Source organism: Cervus canadensis, chromosome 1, assembly GCF_019320065.1.
Source record: "Cervus canadensis isolate Bull #8, Minnesota chromosome 1, ASM1932006v1, whole genome shotgun sequence".
Taxonomy (NCBI): Eukaryota; Metazoa; Chordata; class Mammalia; order Artiodactyla; family Cervidae; genus Cervus; species Cervus canadensis.
The window spans coordinates 9,985,542-10,005,545 of NC_057386.1; the positions used below are offsets into that span (position 1 = coordinate 9,985,542).

Below are 20,004 nucleotides of genomic sequence, written 5' to 3' on the forward strand. Positions count from 1 at the left end.
GGAAAAAAATCATACCTCCAGTGAAATGCTGTGTGCCCTCTATCATCCAAGACAAGCCATTTAATCTCCCCTTTCCAGAGCACAGCTTACTCCGTGCAGGTGCAAGCTCTACCTCTGGGATGTACTCTCATGTTAAAGAAATTATAACCAGGCCTTCCTTTAGACTCAGAAAAGGAGAAAAAAATCAGTCAAATTAATTTCTCCATAGACGATAAAATAAGGCTTGTACCTGCCTCAGCGAAAATGCCTCAGCGTTCCCAGCTGCCAGTGGAGGCGGGTCCTGGGCCCATGCATGCCTTGTTCTGGAGGCCGGTGGGATGAGTAGTCTCCCACTGGAGTGGCCTGCCAGATATCTGAGCTCCTGGAAAGTGGGGTCAGAGTAAAATGCTCCATGTATGCCCTGGGGACCGAGAGCAAAGCATTTTTGCAAAGAATGTATGGGTCTACGTGAAGTACTAAATAACTAAAAAGTCCTTACACTCTTGCCTTGGGAACTTTTAGAGCAGCAGAATGGTCTAGAACAGTGACCAATCCAATGACATTCTGGCTCACAAATGAGAGAAAACATTCTCTCATGACCTCTGGTCATGTCAGGTACAGGGGACATTTGTCCTGGTTGTCCAGGTTACCTAACACTCGGGTGTGCAGGCATCTGTTTCCTTAGCTGCAAACAGCACAACAGAGATTAAGATACACAAACCTACAGCCTCTCAACTGAATACACTGTAGAGCGGATAATCGGGATCTGAAAATTCTTCCTAGTGACAACACGCCTTACTCTGTAAATGCTGTTGAGTGAGTAATGTGCTCCCATCCCCTCAGCAGGGTCTACGACAGAGCAGATTACTCCTACATTACACCTGGGGTGACCAGTGAGTCAACGCTTCCCAGGGAGAAGGGAGTGTGTTTCAAGGGTGTTTATATCAAGACATTCTGTGGGAAGTCTTTTATGGAATCCTACTAGGTGCGAGGCTGTGGGAAGAACACAGAAGCAGCAGAAGTCTGCGCCCTTAAGAAACCCAAGAGAGAAACAGAAAAGTAAATATCCTATACTAATGTATATATACAGAGTCTAGAAAGATGGTACCAAAGACTTTATTTGCAGGGAAGCAATGGAGAAACTGACATAGAGAACAGACTTATGGACACGGGGAGAGGGGAGGAGGGGGTGAGATGTATGGACAGAGTAACATGGAAACTTGCCTTATCATATGTAAAATAAAGAACCAATGGGAACTTGCCGTATGTCTCAGGAAACTCAAACAGGGGCTTTGTATCAACCTAGAGGGGTGGGATGGGGAGGGAGATGGGAGGGAGGTTCAGGAGGGAGGGGATATATGTATACCTATGGCTGATGCATGTCGAGGTTTGACAGAAAACAACAAAATTCTGTAAAGCAATTATCCTTCAATTAAAAAATAAATAAATTTAAAAAAAAAGAAACCCCAAAGAGGGAGGGACCCAAGAGGAGCTTCCATAGACAGAGAATGTAGAAAGGCAGCTGCAGTGTCTGTTTCATGTACCTTCCGATTGCCCTCTGTGGACTTGGAGGGATGGAACCAGAGGGCAGACAGCAGAGAGAGGCAGGGCCTGGGTCATGCCAACTTGGCATCCCTCCTGGTATCGTCCCCCAAAACCTGGAATGATGGATGCCTGCTGGGATCTTGCCAAGCAAACTACAGTGGCCATGCTGTTTTGGGGGAGGTGAGTGTCATCCTTGAAAAAAAACTTGTTATTTTGAAATAATTTAAGACTTGAAGAAACTGCAAAAATAGTGCAGAGAATTCTCACATCCCCTTCTGTTATGGGCTGACTTGTGTCCCCTCCAAATTCATTAAGTTGAAGCCCTAACCCCCAGTATCTCTGAGTATGACTGTATTTAGAGAGAGTTTTAAAGGGTCATTGGCTCCGTGCATGCTCAGTCATGTCCAACTCTTTTCAGACCCCGTGGACTGTAGCCCACCAGGCTCCTCTGTCCATGTGATTTCTCAGACAAGAATACTGGAGTGGGTTGCCATTTCCTCCTCCAGTGGATCTTCCTGACCTAGGCATCGAACCCACGTCTCTTGCATCTCCTGCATTGCAGACGGATTCTTTACCATTGTGCCACTTGAGAAGCCTGTAAGTTTAAATGCAGTCATACGAGTGGGCCTTAATCCAATCTGACTATCTCCATGCGAGAAAAAGAGGTTAAGACCTGGACACATAGAGGGACGACCATGTGAGGATGCGGAAAAAGATGGCCATCTACAAGCCAAAGAAAGAGGCCTCAGAAGAAACCAACCCTGTTCACACCTTGACCCTAGACGGACTTCCAGCCTCCAGAACTGTGAGAAAGAAAATTCCTGTTCACCATTCAGTCTGGGAGCTCTGTCATGGCAGCCCAAGTAAACGAACATACCCTCACACATGACCACATTCCCAAACCAGGTCAACCACAGAGCTTATTCAAAGTTCACCAGTTTTGTGATCTGACTTTGTATCCCCTGCATCTGGGCTTCTCAAACTATCTGTGGCAAAGGCTTCACTGTTCTACTTCAAATTTATTTGCAGATCCACATTTTTTTTTTAAGCTACAAGCATGGGATTATTGGAAAAGTGGAATAAAAAGACTTACAAAATACAAAGCCTGATTTCTTATTATTAGATTCAGTAGACACAAAAGTAGACAGAAAATTGCTCTTTCACTTTGACTGTGAAAGGTTCTAAATGAACACTCTCAATTTCTGTCCTCATCTTGCTGGAATCAGCAGCAGCTCACAGGTAGGCCCTGGCTCTGATTTGGTTCGTGGGCTTCCCAAGCGGCACAGTGGTGAAGAAGCCCCCTGCCAGTGCAGGAGATGCAAGAGATGCAGGTTCAATCCCTGGATTGGGAAGGTCCCCTGGAGTAGGAAATGGCAACCTATTCCAGTATTCTTGCCCAGAAAAAAACACAAACAGAGGAGACGAGGGCTACAGTCCATGGGGTCGAAGAGAGTCAGACACGACTGAGCAACTGAGCAACTGAGCACGCATGCACAATTTGGATCATAGAGACGTGGGTCCTGACCCAGGGTTGTCACCAGGCAGCAGCTGTGGGTTCAAATTCGGGACAGCCCTGTGCTCACCATTCCTGTATGGCTCAGTTTCCTCAGGAGACCTAGCTTAGAGGGTTATTGTGAGGATTAACAGAGATGACACATGTCAATCTAGAGATGAGAACCTTGGATAAGATACCTGCAAACACGTGTCACCCAGCTTTTCAGCTGGACCAGTCTCCAAGCTCTAAGTCCTGCTTTAGAGACTCCAGGCCCACGGATGTCTCCCACAAGAGGTTGTGTTCTGAGTGTGTTGTTTGATCTTCATTGAACTTGGGTTTGTCATCTGATTGCTTGCAGGTCCTTCCGGAATGCTGGCATCCTGGTGAACCCCCACTGGTAGCTGCAGGTGGCCACACCCTGCGAGCTTCCTACAGTTCCAGCCGTTACTCAGCCACACTCAGCGACACAAGGTCACTCAAAAACACCATCTGTCCATGTGCTACCTCCTCTCCCACCTCAAAGAAAAAAGAGAAAAATGATTCTATTCTGCCTCCATGTTTTCTCCCCTACACACACAGAGACACATGCACCACTGAAGTTAAGCTTGTCTCAACCTCTACTTCTAAATTAATTTTTCTTCCTGAGGCATTTGCTGACACTCCCTTTCTTTTCTTTGCCCTTCAGAACACAGATGTCTTTGAAAGCACCAGGCCTGGGAATACTTAATGTATCCTTGCAAATCGGATAAAAAAATAATAATTTTCTCTCAATCCATAAAAATCCCCGCTCGTCTGTTTGCCCTTTGAGTGGAGCTCACCATCAGCCCATGTGTCAACACAGAACAAAGTGAGGGTTCTATGGGATCCGATCCAAGGGCATAGCCCGGGTACCTGCCTGGCAGCGGGACCAGGAAGCACACATCAACTTCTGCGTGAGGCTGGCTCACAAACCCTCATGGCCCCCAGTAGACCATTTTGAGTCTAGAATCAGCGGGTTTGTATAAATCCATGTAGAACTTCTCACGCCTCTCTGCCCAGGACTTCTCCTTTAAGTCCCAAGCTCTTTACTGGGACTGAATGTGACAAGTGCACATGTGTGTCAGCACATCACACTGAGTGTGACGCTTGTCCCGCTCTCCCCTCCATGCCCCTGCCTGCTGCTGTCAGTGGTGACAGTCATTTACAGCCCTGTTACTGACGGCCCATAAGCTCTCAGGAAGGTTGACCATGTGCACACGAGGAGGACTGGGAATCCCAGGAGGCTGTCTCACCCACCCTGGACTTTTGTATCCACAGACTTCAATGCAGCGGGTACCAGGCTGTTTCCAGGCTCAACTCCTCCTTGCCCCCTGGAATGTTCATTCCTCTCTCTACCAACCTCCCCCAGTTCTGGATTCCCACTCCCACATTTCATCCTCTGGGCTCTCCAGCCTTCAGAGCCTCCACATTTTTAACCCCCAGAGCTCCTAAGTGCCTGACCCCCTCCTTTCCTCGAGACCTCTCTCCCTCACCTTGCCAAGCCTGGCTCCCACTTCCTCTTGTAATCTCTTCCTTCAGGCCTCCGGAGCCTCTAGGAGACCCTCACTGGCCAGGCTCTGAAATAGCTCCCAAGACATGCGGCAAGGACTGCTTACTTTTAGGTTTAGATTTGAGGTCTGTCTCTTTCATGCTTGGTTTGTTCTTAAGACCAGTCTTAACAGTGGGATTGGTAGCAAGGGGGTGACACAGAAAGGATCTCAGGCAAAAGCTCCTGGTGCTGCAGCTGCCTCTTGAATGACAGATGACCTATGACCTTGGGCTGGGGTTTTCAAGAAGTCCCTCTTATAGCTTGAGGGCTCTGGCCTTCAGTTCTTAATTGGCCCATGGGTACATTCTTATCATTGTCTTTAAAATGAACCAATGACAGTACTTCTGGGGGTAAGGAACAAGTAGTAAAGGTGTCTAGGCTCACCTTCCTCCCCAGTAGTCTTAGAGGATACAGTAGGTAGAATGGTGTCCCCCAAAAAGGATATCTTGAAATCCTATCCCCAAATATCTGTGACAATGACCTTATTTGGACTTAGGGTCTTTGCGAATGTGATCAAGTTAAGATGAGGTCCTCCTGGAGTACAGGGGAGGGAGTGAGGGATGCTAATCCTTAGCCGGTGTCTTCAAAAAGCGAGGGAAAATGTGGGCACACACATACACACACACAGGAACGCACTGTGTCAAGAGACAGGGACAGACAGACGCCGAGGGGAGAAGCCATGTGGTGAGGCAGAGACTAGAACAAATGTGTCTGCCAGCCAAGCAACACCGGGACAGGCAGCGAGCACAGAATCTGGAGAGAGAAAATGGGGCCCTGCTGGCACCTTGATTGCAGACCTCCAGCCCCAGGGCTGTGAGAGAATAAATCTCTGTTGTCTTAAGGCTGCTGGTTTGTGGTTCTTTGTTGCAGCAGCCCCAGGAGCCTCCCACCGAGTGTCTGAATCAGGAGCCCCCCTGTGGGTTCCCCACCCTAAAGCCCTGGGCTCTAGGAGCGGCTGCTGATGCCTGCCACTCCTCTCAGACTATTTCCATCTGGGGAGCGGCCAGCAGTGTTTCCCTTCCAGCCCCTGAGCTGAAGCTACATCTGGAAACTCTTCTCACCCTTAATTGTTCTTAATGCTTTAACATACTGAGTGACTAATGGGCTCTAATTGGACAGCTCCGGTGCGAAGGGGGTGCTCTGACAGCGCCCTCTGCCACCCGCCCAGCCTCCTGGGCTGCTCACTCCCAGAGCTCAGAGGTCACCAACCAAAAATATCGGCCCACCCCTGCCAACAAGCAGTTTCATCCTTCAACCAGAGAAACACGAGGCACAGAAAAGGATAGCGGAAAAGCCCAAAGCATATGGGACAAAATATCACCGGTGCCACCAAGGTTTGTGACATCTGCCTGGGACAGACAGAGGGGTTCTTGGAGGCAAGTGTGTTTGTCGCCCATTCGTGTCCAACTCTCTGCGACCCTGTGGGCTGTAGCCCGCCAGGCTCCTCTTTCTATTGAATTCTCCAGGCAAGAATACTGGAGTGGGCAGCCATTCCCTTCTCCAGGGAATCTTCGTGACCCAGGGATCGAACCCAGGTCTCCTGCATTGCAGGCAGATTCTTTACTGTCTGAGCCCCCCAGGGAAGCTCTTGGAAGGAAATCCAGCACTAGTCAATTAGGTGAATGTTAAAGAGCCTGGAAGATTCCAGCCACAGAGAAACAGGGTCCAGGCCTTCCTCATGCAATTAGAGGAAAGGAAAGGGGACAGAGAGAGAGAGAATGTATATAAGGAGAGGGTTCCAGACTCCTCCCCCTCCCTCATGGGCATATCCCCAGAATTTGTTCTAGCCGCGAAGGTTCAGAAGCAAGGATTAAAGCTGATCTCAGTACCCTCCCAAATCTTCTTTTCCAAAATACATTTAGCAATAGAAGAGCAACCACCGGTATTTCTAGAAAGATTCGTCTTTCCAAAGGCTGGCTTCAGCTAAAGTCTTCGAATTAAAATATCAGACATGAGAAGCAAATAAGAGGTGATTCTACAAGAAGGGAAAAACACCAGCCTCATCGTTCAGGTGGGTATTACCTGTTCCACCCAGCAGCCACCGGGACTTCCTCATGCGTGGCAGGAATGTATTAACTGCAAGTGTCAGAGAAACATCCCATTAGCTTCTGGTGTAACTAGATAAAGTCACGCTCTCCGTCTCCCCACCACTGGGGAGACATTTACCTCAATGCTCCAGAAAGCTCCGTGTGCATTAATATTGCTGATGCGGGCAGCCTTTGCTGCAGCTTGGCCCCCCGAGGGTGCCATGTGATGGATTCCAGTTTAACAGCTTTTAAAAACAAGCAGACAAGAGATGAGCGTGATGGATGATGCAGGAAGCACGCTCATTCGGGAATGATTTATGGGAAGTCGCATGTTGCCCCTCAGGGGTCCATCCCCTGGGGTGGGGGCCGGGGGTAGACAGATGGGTTCTAATGTTGTTGGGGGGGGTGGGAAACAGCCCAAGCTGCCAGCTGCACAGACACGACACACCCACGCCTGACCCAACACGAGTGTGGCAGCCCCTGCTTCGGTCACACACTGTCCCCTGTGCTGGAAAAGGTGCCACTGGCCCAACCCAAAGCCACTCTTTCTTGGATGAAAAGAGTAAACCCTGGTGTGGACTCTCCCCTGCCCCCTGCAGGTTTTAGGAGCACCCCTCAAGGGACTAGAGGTCAGAACCCTCAAGGAGTTAGAGGTCAGACTTTGTTCATCTCCAGAACAAAGATGCTCCCCCACCCCAAAAAACATCTGGAGAAGAAACAGCCAGCTGCGCCCTCTGTTCATGTAAGCGACCGTAACACACAGCACCAGGCCTTGGAAGGAGTCAGACTGTCCAAGAAGGGTGAAGACAGGGACGGGAGAGAGAAAGCGGAGGGTCACGGACAGAAGAGCGGGTGAGGCCCGCAGCGAGTGTCCGTCCCCCATGTGGGCAGGTGGGTTCCCTCCCCATTGATCTGGAGCACCCGTCTGCCCCAGCCTGTGCCCCTGCATGTGAGAGACAAATCTCACTCTGTGGCAGATTAATATCCACCCATGTTTTTAATAAGGACTCAGAATTTACTATACAGTAAAATCCAAATCAAATCCTTATTTAAAGGATGAGCCTCCGGATGGGTTATAATTTATGGGATACTTTCCAAGGCAGAAGAAGGGAGCCAGGGATGGAACGATGGCTAGGAAGGAAACAGCTTTCCCTCCGTGCCCTGGGCCAACCGTTTCTGCCCCTACTTGACCTCCAGGCTCCATCAAGGACACACCTGCAGTGACCAGGAGATACACTCAACAGTCCCGCGTGCCACCGAGAATGGAACAGCCTGCTCACCCGAGCCGAAGGCTCTTCCCTGTAGTCTCTGCATCACTGATCCCAGAGCACCCCTGGGGAGCACTTTCTCCAGGAGACCTTCCACTGTGAGAGGGCGTGGAAGATGTATATTTGCAGGGCCCTATGTTAGCATCTGCTATTCCCCAAACCTCCCTCTCCTGGGTTGACTTTTCTCCAAAATGTCTGCTTCTGCTGCTCATGACTAAGTCATGGATGAGGGGGCCGCTGGGAGGGAGGAGCCAGTTGAGATGCCTGTTGCCCTACCCTTCATTTTCTTTCTGGACCTCAGCTCTGGATGTACGGGCAACACCCGGATAGTAGGTTTGGCAGCCCCCTCTGAAGCTTGCATCTGGATCCCATTGAGAAAAGCAGGGGGCACCACCGCTGGGTGGGAGGGTGCAGGGGTCAGCAGCTAGCACCCCGATCACTGATGACTGTGCTTGGCCCTCTCCCGTCACGAGGCCCGCCCCCCACCTGGAGGTGATCAGAAGGTGATACAGAGCCCAGTTTCCTCTGCAGGCCTCACACTACTCAGGGCGAACAGGACACCAGGGTCTTCCCTTTGATGCATCTCTCACCTGGACTTCACCCCACTGGAAGGGAGAAGAGCCTTGATGCACATTTCCTGTTTCACAACTGTAAGAACACCTTCAGAAGCCACAAAGGGTCCAGAAAGGGCATGTGCACCCAGAAACAGCTCCGGGTGGAAAAGGAGCTTGAGTAGCCAGCCCACCCAGCCCCAAATGCCCGGACCAGCCATCGGGATTGGCCAGTCTGGTACTTTCAGCTTCTACGACGCCAAGCACTTACTGTTTTAGAATACTGGTTCTCAAACCCACAGAAAGGCGAGGCAGCTGGGCCCTGCAACCTCCTTCAAGGAGGCTTCAAGCAAGAATTATCTTCCAAAGATTCACGGAAAGCATAGCACTTTGAGTACTGCAAGTTGTTCTAGCAAAACTGAGGCAGTTGTGCAAACCTGTGAATTTGCAACCACTTGGTCAGAAGTGCAAATGTCCTTGAGACCTGCAGCTAAAAGTGGGGCAGTCTTGTGGGGGATGGGCCCTACACCTGTGAAGCCAGGGTTAACCTACAGCCCAGCGACTGGAGGAGGGAGCCGGGCAATCATGAGTTCCCTCCAGAGCCAGATGAAGGCATCGGAGCCCATCCCCGGGCCGCAAGGGAAAATGCACAACAGGACAGGGAACCATGCAAAGGGGTCAGACTCCCACCTTGGCCACCATGGCATTTCGTGCTGACACTAGACGGTGGACCCAGTGCCCTGACCACCCTCCTTCCTGGGATAACCACTCGCCACCAGGCTGATGGGTTTCAGCAGCCACTCCTTACAAAATCCCACCGAAGGCATTCCTGAGGTTCTGCAATTCTCCCCGTCCTCCTCCCTGAAGACACAGAAGACCCCACAATCTGCAAACTAGAGCCAGCAGAAGGTCCCTGTCGTTCCCTCACGTAAAATAAAATCTCGTGAAGATGTTTTTCCATCACAAATGCAAACTCCGAGGATGGGCGTGGTGGTGGGCAGGCGCGGCCTTACCTGGGAGTGGCGGGCGGGGTGGTTCTGTGGCAGCAGGGAGGCCCCCTGGCGTTCTTTCTGGGGCTCCCCTGGGGATGGAGGGTTACTGGGGAGGAGCGAGTATCAGCAGGAAAAGATTCAGGGTCTCAGAGGCAGCTTTCCAACCTGAAGGAAAAGAAAAGGAAAAATGTAAATGCCTTTGAAGCCAACATCCCTTTTTTTAATATATAAAACAAACACTGGTGTTAATAAACAAGAGAAGAGACAGCAGCTTTGAGGCCAGTTTGTTGCCACCAGGGAATCAGGGGAACCTTGTGAAAAACAAATCATTAGAGCCGGACTGCTGCCCAGGGTGGGACGTCTTCTGTGGAGCCCTGCGGCAATCCCCCGTGATTCTCTGACCCCACTGTGCCCATCTCACCCCACTTGGTCTCATCCCCCCTGCTCTCACCCCCCGCCTCAACCCAGTTCAGATTTCAGGACCCATGGCCACACCACCACCTCCAGCAACTGCCTTGTCCTTCTCGTTCTAACAGATTCCCCTGGTGACTTCACTCTCCTGATGCATCCCCCCAACGGTGTCCTGTTTCACTGGGAGGCAACACCCAGATTTGCTACAATGGCCTGCAAACCGGGTCAGTCCAGGTTTGGGGACTCTGAAGCTTACACGGTTTGAGGGAGGGTGTCCTTTTCTAAGAAAATAAGACAAGGTGGTGGATGCAAAAGTAAGGTGCAGGGTCTTACCCGGGGTTCCACGGGTGCATAGTGCAAGTCGCTCAGTTGTGTCTGACTCTTTGGGACCCCATAGACTATACAGTCCATGGCATTCTCCAGGCCAGAATACTGGAGTGGGTAGCCTTTCCCTTCTCCAAGGGATCTTCCCAACCCAGGGATCAAACCCAGGTCTCCCGCATTGCAGGCAGATTCTTTACCAGTTGAGCCGCAAGAGAAGCCCAAGAATATTGCAGTGGGTAGCCTATCCCTTCTCTAGCGGACCTTCCTGACCCAGGAATTGAACCAGGGTCCCCTGCATCGCAGGCAGATTCTTTACTACTATCAGGGAAGCCCTATGGGTGCATCACTTCATGGTAAATCCTCCTCTACCCACAGGACCCTTGCTACTGCAGCCTCCTGCTGTACCACTGGCCCCTCCTCCGACCATGCCCACTCCCCGCCTCCCACACCCTCTGCAGTCCCCAGGCCTCCCAGCTGTGCCCCCACACTCAAGCACGCCTCCCCCTCCCACCGCCCCCACCCCACATCACATCTTTCTACCAGCTGTTACACGGACTGCACTCGCCTACCTAAACTGGGGTTTGCCCCCACGAGGGATTCCATTACATGACACTTCTCCACAGAGGTCATCTGGAAACCATACATCTCATCAGAAGTAACCACCATCCCGTTAGCACCCCTTCCTCCTTTTCCCCATGAATTTTCCCAGAAATTATTGAATCCGCTGTCACACAGATTCACTTGTTGCCTGTGGTCGTTCTTTCCCCTCCCTCAACCTGGAATGCTAACTTCCTGCGGGCAGACACTTGATCTGTTTTATTCAATATATCTCCAGTGCCTGGAACATGCCTAGCACAAAGCTGGAGCTCACTCAGTATTCATCGAGCGAATGAATAAACAACCCCCAACTTTTATTCTCCTGTTTCACACTCTTAGATTTACTTAGAACAGTGTCTCGTATCAGTCTTTAGAGCAGGAATTCCCAGGAAAACAGAAGGAATCTGGTTGTTTGTGTTTATTCTGTTGGTGGTGGCTGGTTGGGTTTTGTAGAGGGTAGGAGGCACCTGGGCCTTGGAAGTCTTTTGTTTGCTTAATTTATCTCAACCCAGTGAGTGTGCGATTAGGCAGACAGGACACAGAAACCATTTAGAGGATCCATCCTGATCAGTCCGGAAAGACTGGCTTTGGGAAGGGCTTGTGAGGTCATGTTGGCCAGGGGATGGTTCAGCTCTGCCACTCCCGCCCCCAGTGAAAAGACTCCCATTGGCATGCCCCCAGAAATCCCACAACAGAGCTTTGAAACATAATAAAGAAAAAATTGTCAGTTTTTTCCTTTCCTTAAAATCCAGTTTCTGCAGAGAGACACCTGCTCCATCCCAAATGGCAGGGCCAACCACACAGAGTGCTGCCAACTGCAGAGAAACACCTGGGCACCCCCCCCTTCCAGTGGCCATCCATGCCAGGCATGGAGCCAGGACCTGGGCATGGAGGAGGCCGGGAACAGTCCTGAGCTCCACAAGCCACTTTTCAAGGGGAAAGAGAAGTGCATGATCTGATTCTCCCAGGTCAGTGGGCTCCATGCAAGGAGATGGATGGCTGGGGGAGAGGGGCTGGGGGAGAAAAGGGGCTCAGGTGGGAGTGGAGGGAACCCACATGGAGGGAGCTCCAGGTAGTGACCTCAGCTGTTGGGGCGAGAAGGCAGGTAGGCCGGCTTCTCGTATAACTAAATGCTTGATTCTCAGCAGCCAGGACAAAAGGCAAGGGCTGGCGTTCATTTTCCACCAGACCTGCTGGATCGGGAGCAAGATGGGGCTGTGGATGCGGCCCAGCCAGGCCCACGCCCCGCACCCCTGGTACCTAAATCCGGGAAAGAAAGTGACAAAGGAAAGGGCACAGAGACGGTGGGACAGAGCAGTAAGAATCCAGGGACGTCCCCAAACTCCTCCAGTCACCAGCACCTTGACTGTCATGTTCGATCCTCCAATCCGGGCCACCTTCTCCAGGGTCAAATCCCTGTCCCCCACCTGCCCAACACCCCGACTCTGCCCTGCACACAGTGCCTGCTGAGACGGGCTGAAGGGGCCCCCTCCCCCGCTCCGTGTGTTTTCCTCCACCCGAGCTGGATGGGAGATTATCTAACAGCCCGTCCCTGATTGCAGCGGCACATTTGCCCTCACTCCTCAATAGGAAACACCATCCATCACCCATGGCACAGAAGCCAAGCCCACAGTTTTGGGGCCCACAGAGACCACCCAGGTGGGGAGCCCTGGCTCCTGGGGAAGGAACTGGTCCCTTCCTGCCCACAGAGCCCAGCAGCGGTGGTGGTGGGGGAGGAAAAGGCCAAGCCAGGATGAAGTCGCCAGGATGCCTCTCTCAAGGCCCACATGATTGGCTTGATTGACAAGGCAAAAAGCAAAGAGGCCAAGCTGCCCAGGGCGGGGCCCAGGGTCAAGGCCACAGCCTGTCATATCAGACTCTGGACTCTGAGGAGAAAGAGTCGGACTGGCCACAGGAGGGAGCTGCATCTTCCTCTTTCTTGCGCCCCACCATGTGCCACGCTCAGTGCCAGGCCCCTGTGGTTCCAGCCTCTGCCAGGGCACACCCTGTGTAGGAGGCAGGCAGGGGCCTCCAGCTGCTGCCCTACAACCTGCCAGGCCTCCTGACCCCCGACCACTGCAGGGAGGGAGGGGGTGTGGGGGCCTCTGAGGCCCCACCCCACCCCCCCACGCCCCCTTCAGAACCCCAGGGTCACTGGGGCACAAGGGTTTACTGCTGGCCAGGACGCTTCCCTGCCCCCTCTACCTGCTTCGGGATCCACGCTCCTGGCATTAGTGGTGGAGGTTTTCAAAATAATTTGGGGATCGACAGAGGCCTATTTCCTGGGAAGGCTGGATATGATATAGAAAAGGTCTTGGATCTGGAAAGGACCAGGCATGGTCCTGCCAAGGGTGTGGGCAGGCAGCCTGGGCAGGAGGGAGGGCTGAGTCTCAGAGGACAGTAAAGAGCCCATTCCCACTGCCAGCCAGCCCCCACCCCGACCACCACCACATCTCAGCTATGGATTGAAGTCTCCCAGGCCTGTGCCCCAGTCTGACCACTCCAGCCCACGGTGGCTGCTGAGCCAGCCCAGGCCTCAGCTCTGTTCCCAAGGTGGCCAGAGGCTGGGGGCTGCCTTTGTTACTCCAGCCCCAAAAGGCCTCCTGTTGGGTTCTTGTCACTGGAAAGAAAAGATGGAAAAATAAACACCTGGACTTTTAGAAAGTGTCTTCTGCAAAAAATAAACCAACACAGAAAGGGGCCCAGGCCCCACTGGAGGCTCCTTCTAGAAGACACTGCATGGATGACATGGTCCTCTGGCCACCCTCAGACTCCAGCCCTCCAGACGAGCAGCTACACAGCCTCCAGCTCTGCCAGGGACCAGGCAGTCGGCCCCTCCATTCCTCTCTGAGGGCTCCTGTCCTCTGCCCCCCGTGGGGCTGGACACTGTCCTGAGGGGCTGAGCAGGGGTGTCGGTCTAGGAGGAAGAAGGGAGGGGGGTGAGGGGGGTGAGGAGGTGGGGAGAGATGAAAGGACTGGAGGAAGGATGAAGGGGGAGGGAACAGACAGGGAAGGAGGGTTGAACCATCATCACTGAAGTAGGACTGAACAGAGTCCCATGAGGGCAGACTGGTATTGACCTTTGCTCACCATTGCTCCTGGCACCTGGCCCAGGGCTGCACACAGTAGGTGCTCGGCCAATATTTGTTAAGTGAACAATGAAAAGAAGGAGAAGGGAGGCGCGTCTGGATGGGCAGTGTGCACAGGAGTAACGTTTCTCATTAAAATTCCCAGCCAACCTGAAAACCGACAGGTGGAATTAACTGTTCTTAATTATTGCCTGTCAGTGGGATGGTCTCCGACTCCCAGAGGTAGAATGACCTTCACGTTCTACACAGCAAAGCCAGCAATCCAAACCCACCCAAGACCCCCAGGCTCACAGTTTCCTGCAGAGAGAGGTCCAACAGCCAAGCAGATACTCTGGATTCGCTTCCAAACCTCCAAGGTTCACTTGGGCTTCAAGGCCCAAGGACAGGATTGGCGAGACAATAGTCCTTTGTAATGTACAAGTTACCTGAGGAAGAGGCTTTATTTACAGGACTCAGGTGGAGGCAACCCAGAGAAGCAGAGACAGCCGGTGAGCTAATATGGAGCCCTCCTCAGAGCGCCCTCACTGGGCCGCCCGCCAGCACACAGCACCACTGGGCATCGGGGTATGGACAACGGCGCCCCCTCTGGGCAGATGTGGCCCTGCAAGTGCAGCCCTTCATCTCCTCAGAGCAAGGCACAGGACACCTGCCCCCCAGGACAGACTGGCTGACTTTTCTAGAGCCTCTGGGGCATCGGGGCAGAAAGAACATGGAGCATGTTCTCCTCCAGCTAGCCCCATCTCTGACCCACTGTGTGACCCGGAACAAGCAGAACTAATGGCCCTGACCCTTTACCCCCTTGACTCGTCCAAAGAGCCTCCTGTGTGCAGACGCACGCCCAGGAGCGGGATGCTCCATGAGTTGTTGTGCCTGGAACATCACCTGACTGGCTCCTCCCAGAGGTACAGGGGTGATACATTCAGAAGGCTTTGCACTAAATCAGAGGCATTTTCTCCTAATGCTTCAAGGAGCCAAATGACCTCTCAGGGCCCCCAGAGCCAAAGGCCTCTTCATAAAGGTCAGTCATGAACCCCAGGAGCCACCTAAGGCAGTGGGGTGGGGGCAAGATGGAGTAGAGGGGACTCCATTGGTAATAGCCAAGGTTTTCCCAAAGGACTCTGAAATCTTCAGAAATCAAGTTTTGGGGCTTTTATTGTACCTTGTTTGGTTGTTTTAATGAGGATACTAATACTGCCAGAGATGTGCCAGCCTCCTTGCGCGGCTTCCCACAGGGACTCCAGAAATGGAAGCTGCAAAATCCCAGCGGACTCAACACACACATCTTAGAAATGGGCCTTTCTCCCCAAACCACACATTCCTGCTGCATCTCATTGCAGAGGAGGGAGGCCTTTAGTTCTCCAGTTTGGCCTGGTAGGAAGTAAAAGAAGTTCAGAGTAATGGCATAGATTTGCCATAGAAACAGAGAGAAATAGACTGGTGGTTACCAGAGGCAGAGGGTGGGGTGCGGGAATGGCGAAGGTAGTGAGTAGGGACAAACTTCCAGTTAGAATATGAACACATTTTGGGGGCATAACACAGCATGGTGACAGCACTATGAAGTGAAAGTGAAAGTCGCTCAGTCATGTCAGACTCTTCGAGACCCCATGGACTGTAGACTGCCAGTCTCCACTGTCCATGGAATTCTCCAGGCCAGAGTTCTGGAGAGGGTTAGCTGCTCCCTTCTCCAGGGGATCTTCCCAACCCAGGGATTGAACCCAGGTCTCCTGCATCGCAGGTATGTTCTTGAAATTTGCTAAGAGTAGATCTTAAAAGTTCTCATCACAAGAAAAAAAATGTATCTATGTGATGGATATTACTAGGCTAATTATGGTGATCATTTTGCAATAAATGCAAATATCAAATTATTATGTTGTACATCTTAAACAATGTTATATGTCAATTACATCTCAATAAAACTGAGAAAAAAATTCAGAATAATGGCAGAGATTCAGTATTCACTTTTAAAAACCATCCAAATCTCCAAACCAAACAGGGCTGTTATCCTGCTGACTATAGTTTGTTGCTGTTTTAGTCACTAAGTCATGTCTGACTCTTTGGCGACCCCATGGACTGTAGCCTGCCAGGCACCCTTGTCCATGGGATTTCCTAGGCAGGAATACTGGAGTAGGTTGCCATTTCATTTTCCAGGGGATATTCCTCACTCTGGGATCAAACTTGTGTCTCCTGGCAGGCAGGTTCTTTACTGCTGAGGTACTAGGGAAGCCCCCTGCTAACTATGAATGCAAGCATGCTAAGTCGCTTCAGTTGTGTCCAACTCTTTGTGACCCTATGGACTATAGTCCACCAGGTTCCTTTGTCCATGGGATTCTCCAGGCAAGACCACTGGAGCAGGTTGCCATGCTTTCCTCCAGGGGGCCTTCCCAACCCAGGGATCAAACCCATGTTTCTTATGTCTCCTGCATTGGCAGGTGGGGTCTTTACCACTAGTGCCCCCTGGGAAGCACCCCCTGCTAACTATACCCATTTGTTAAACTGTGGGGTCCTCATTCACTTGCCTGCAAGGCACTGTTTTCCTTCCTTATTTTTCTCTGAAACCTGCTTCTCTCTGTGAGCTAGGGTCCTTTCTCCCATCTTCTCTCTTCAGTCTCTCTCAAGACATCTCTCAGGGATGCTGACGGCATTCCCCTCAATTTCTCATCACACCTATTCCTCCTCATTCTGCTTCCCCCAAAACATGAGCTAATAACCAAAACCAGAGCTTGAAATGAGACTCAAGCTAAGAAAGCCAAACTTGCTATTTCTTTAACCAGGAGAAGAACATGAAGCATCACATTTCAGTTGTAAAGATTACAGAGGATATGTAATATTCTGAATAAATGAATTTCCTCCTCCCATTTTTAAACCACTCGTGTGAAACCAGCTCTGTTCCTGACTCCCCTCATGCCTTATGAATACTGTCTCTGGCAAAAATAATTTGGGTTTTATGATTCTGGCATCTAGTGGGAGTCTGTGACAATTTTACTGTAGCCCCACTGCTGTTGCTTCTTCTTTTTTTAATACCAGTGTGTTTTAATAATAGTGTACCTTTAGGTATTGTTGAAACGCTACATTATTCAATGTAGCCGACGGGAATGGGAAGGGCCTCGTGTAATTTATGTGTCCCCGGTGCTGTGTTTAAGGCTTGTGAAATGGAGGGGTGTCATTTGGGAAGCAATTTTCCCCAAGGTCGAGGAAAGCAATTTCTGGAGGAGCGGCTGGAAACTGTGTGACCTGACTGACAGCCAGGCTCAAGCTGGGGACTTAGAACCCCTGACGTGAGGCTGGGACCAGTGGCCAAGGGACTCCACGCCCCAACCCCAAAATGTTCCCAAATACAGGAGAACTCCAGTCTAGCTACTGCTGGCTCACTGGGGGCCTTGAGGGCGGCCAGTGCTTTCTTTCTCATGGAGCGCTGGACACACACCAGCAAGGTGGGCTGTGGTCGTTAGACCCAAGTGGTCTGCAAGGCTGGCTGAAAGGCTGGCAGGTGGGTAATTAATAGCTGAGTCTTGGGCAGTGGTGAAGATACCAGGGAGTCACGTGCAAGCACAAGCAACTCTCGATGAGATGGCCTTGCCAAGGGCATGATCCAAAGCCTTCTCAACCTCTGCTGCCCATTTCCCTGCTTCCCTCACCAAACCAGGGATGCCATGTCTAGGAACTGATGACCGAAACCCTGGAATAGTTAAGTAGGCCTGTTCCAGACTCAAGGGATTTCAGGTCATCTAATTCCCATGTTCTGGCCCTTCCAGAAAGCACCATTCCTACACTGAACATCCATCAAGTCCCTCCTAGATGCTAGGGACACAGATCAGAGACACCACCCTGACACGCCCCCAAAGGACTTGCAGAGGGAGAGATGACGATATACCAAACACCTGGGCTGAAGTGGGCTAAGGGCTCACATGGGTGGCAAGCTCCACGGAGCAGACCTTCATCTCGCTTGGTGCCATGTTCCTAGAACAGTGCCTGACACGTCAGTCAGTCAGTCAGTCAGTTCAGTTGCTCAGTCGTGTCCGACTCTTTGCAACTACATGAATCACAGCATGCCAGGCCTCCCTGTCCATCACAAACTCCCGGAGTTTACTCAAACTCATGCCCATCATGTAGGTGATGCCATCCAGCCATCTCCTCCTCTGTCGTCCCCTTCTCCTCCTGCCCCCAATCCCTCCCAGCATCAGGATCTTTTCCAGTGAGTCAACTCTTCGCATCAGGTGGCCAAAGTATTGGAGTTTCAGCTTCAGCATCAGTCCTTCCAGTGAACACCCAGGACTGATCTCCTTCAGGATGGACTGGTTGGCTCTCCTTCCAGTCCAAGGGACTCTCAAGAGTCTTTGCCAACACCACAGTTCAAAAGCATCAATTCTTCAGCACTCAGCTTTCTTCACAGTTCAACTCTCACATCTATACATGACCACTGGAAAAACCATATCCTTGACTAGACGGACCTTTGTTGGCAAAGTAATGTCTCTGCTTTTTAATATGATATCTAAGTTAGTCATAACTTTCCTTCCAAGGAGTAAGCATCTTTTAATTTCATGGGTGCAATCACCATCTGCAGTGATTTTGGACCCCCCCAAAAAATAAAGTCTGACACTGTTTCCACTGTTTCCCCATCTATTTCCCATGAAGTGATGGGACCAGATGCCATGATCTTAGTTTTCTGAATGTTGAGCTTTAAGCCAACTTTTTCACTCTCCTCTTTCACTTTCATCAAGAGGCTCTTTAGTTCCTCTTCACTTTCTGCCATAAGGGTGGTATCATCTGCATGTCTGAGGTTATTGATATTTCTCCTGGCAATCTTGATTCCAGCTTGTGCTTCTTCCAGCCCAGTGTTTCTCATGATGTATTCCACACATAAGTTAAATAAGCAGGGTGACAATATACAGCCCTTGACGTACTCCTTTTCCTATTTGGAACCAGTCTGTTGTTCCATGTCCAGTTCTAACTGTTGCTTCCTGACCTGCATATAGGTTTCTCAAGAGGCAGGTCAGGTGGTCTGGTATTCCCATCTCTTTCAGAATTTGCCACAGTTTATTGTGATCCACACAGTCAAAGGCTTTGGCATAGTCAATAAAGCAGAAATAGATGTTTTTCTAGAACTCTCTTCCTTTTTTGATGATCCAGCGGATGTTGGCAATTTGATCTCTGGTTCCTCTGCCTTTACTAAAACCAGGTTGAACATCTGGAAGTTCTTGGTTCATGTATTGCTGAAGCCTGGCTTGGAGAATTTTGAGCATTACTTTACTAGCGTGTGAGATGAGTGCAATTGTGTGGTAGTTTGAGCATTCTTTGGAATTGGAATGAAAACTGACTTTTTCCAGTCCTGTGGCCACTGCTGAGTTTTCCAAATTTTCTGGCATATTGAGTGCAGCACTTTCACATGTGGCAGGTGTTAAATGAGTACGTTTGAGTGATGGAATGAAGGAGTGAAGTGCCACCAAGAGGGATGGGCAGAGGATGTGTGGAACCCAGAGCAGAGGCTCCTCCCTCATCCTGAGAGGGTGTTCTTGCTCCAAGAGGAGGTGCCAACCTTGGAGTGAGTGAGAGACTCAAGGAGAGGGGAGGCAGAGACAGCAGGTGCAGAGCCAAGCAAGGAGGAGCAGGCAAGATGTCCCTGGAAGGGATGCAAATAATGGGGCAGGAGGTGTGGGACTGGAGGTACTGAGGACGACACTGGCCAGTAAGTCAAGAATCAGATCATGAAGCACCTTGAACGTCACACCAAGGACTTTAAAAGATCTCTTGAAGAATTTCAAGCAGGAAACGAGGCAGATGTGTGTCTTACAGATGCTTGCTCCCATGCCAATGTCAACAGGATGGAGGGAGTAAAAACCAAGGCAGGAATCTCAATCAGGAGGCTGTCACCAGGAATCAAGTGAGAAACTAAGATTTGGGAAAGGGCAGAAGGAGGTTGGTATGACGGAGAGGACTTAGGGAAGGTTACATCGAGGAGGTTTCAGCTGGATTGATAGTTTATAACCTACGCTTTACACTTCTGCATATGTTAACAATTGCATAATACAAGTTTTCCAGGCTTGTGGAGTTGGACACGTGTTCCAAGAGCCTCTGGTGTGTCGGGGGTGGGATGATATTTGGTAGACGGTTGGGTGCTGGGATCTAAGGCTTAGGAAACAGTCTTGTCTGCTTTAGAGATTG

General features: G+C 50.9%; 1 protein-coding gene across 4 annotated transcripts in view; it reads right to left on the reverse strand.

Annotated features, from left to right (window-relative positions):
• RBFOX3 (RNA binding fox-1 homolog 3) overlaps positions 1–20,004 on the reverse strand; it is a 430,522-nt gene that overhangs the window by 309,426 nt on the left and 101,092 nt on the right. For all 4 annotated transcript variants that reach the window (XM_043462469.1, XM_043462453.1, XM_043462461.1 and 1 more), the window contains one exon: positions 9,446–9,589. The gene's annotated coding sequence lies outside the window, so the exon portion shown is untranslated. The remainder of the gene's footprint in view (positions 1–9,445; positions 9,590–20,004) is intronic.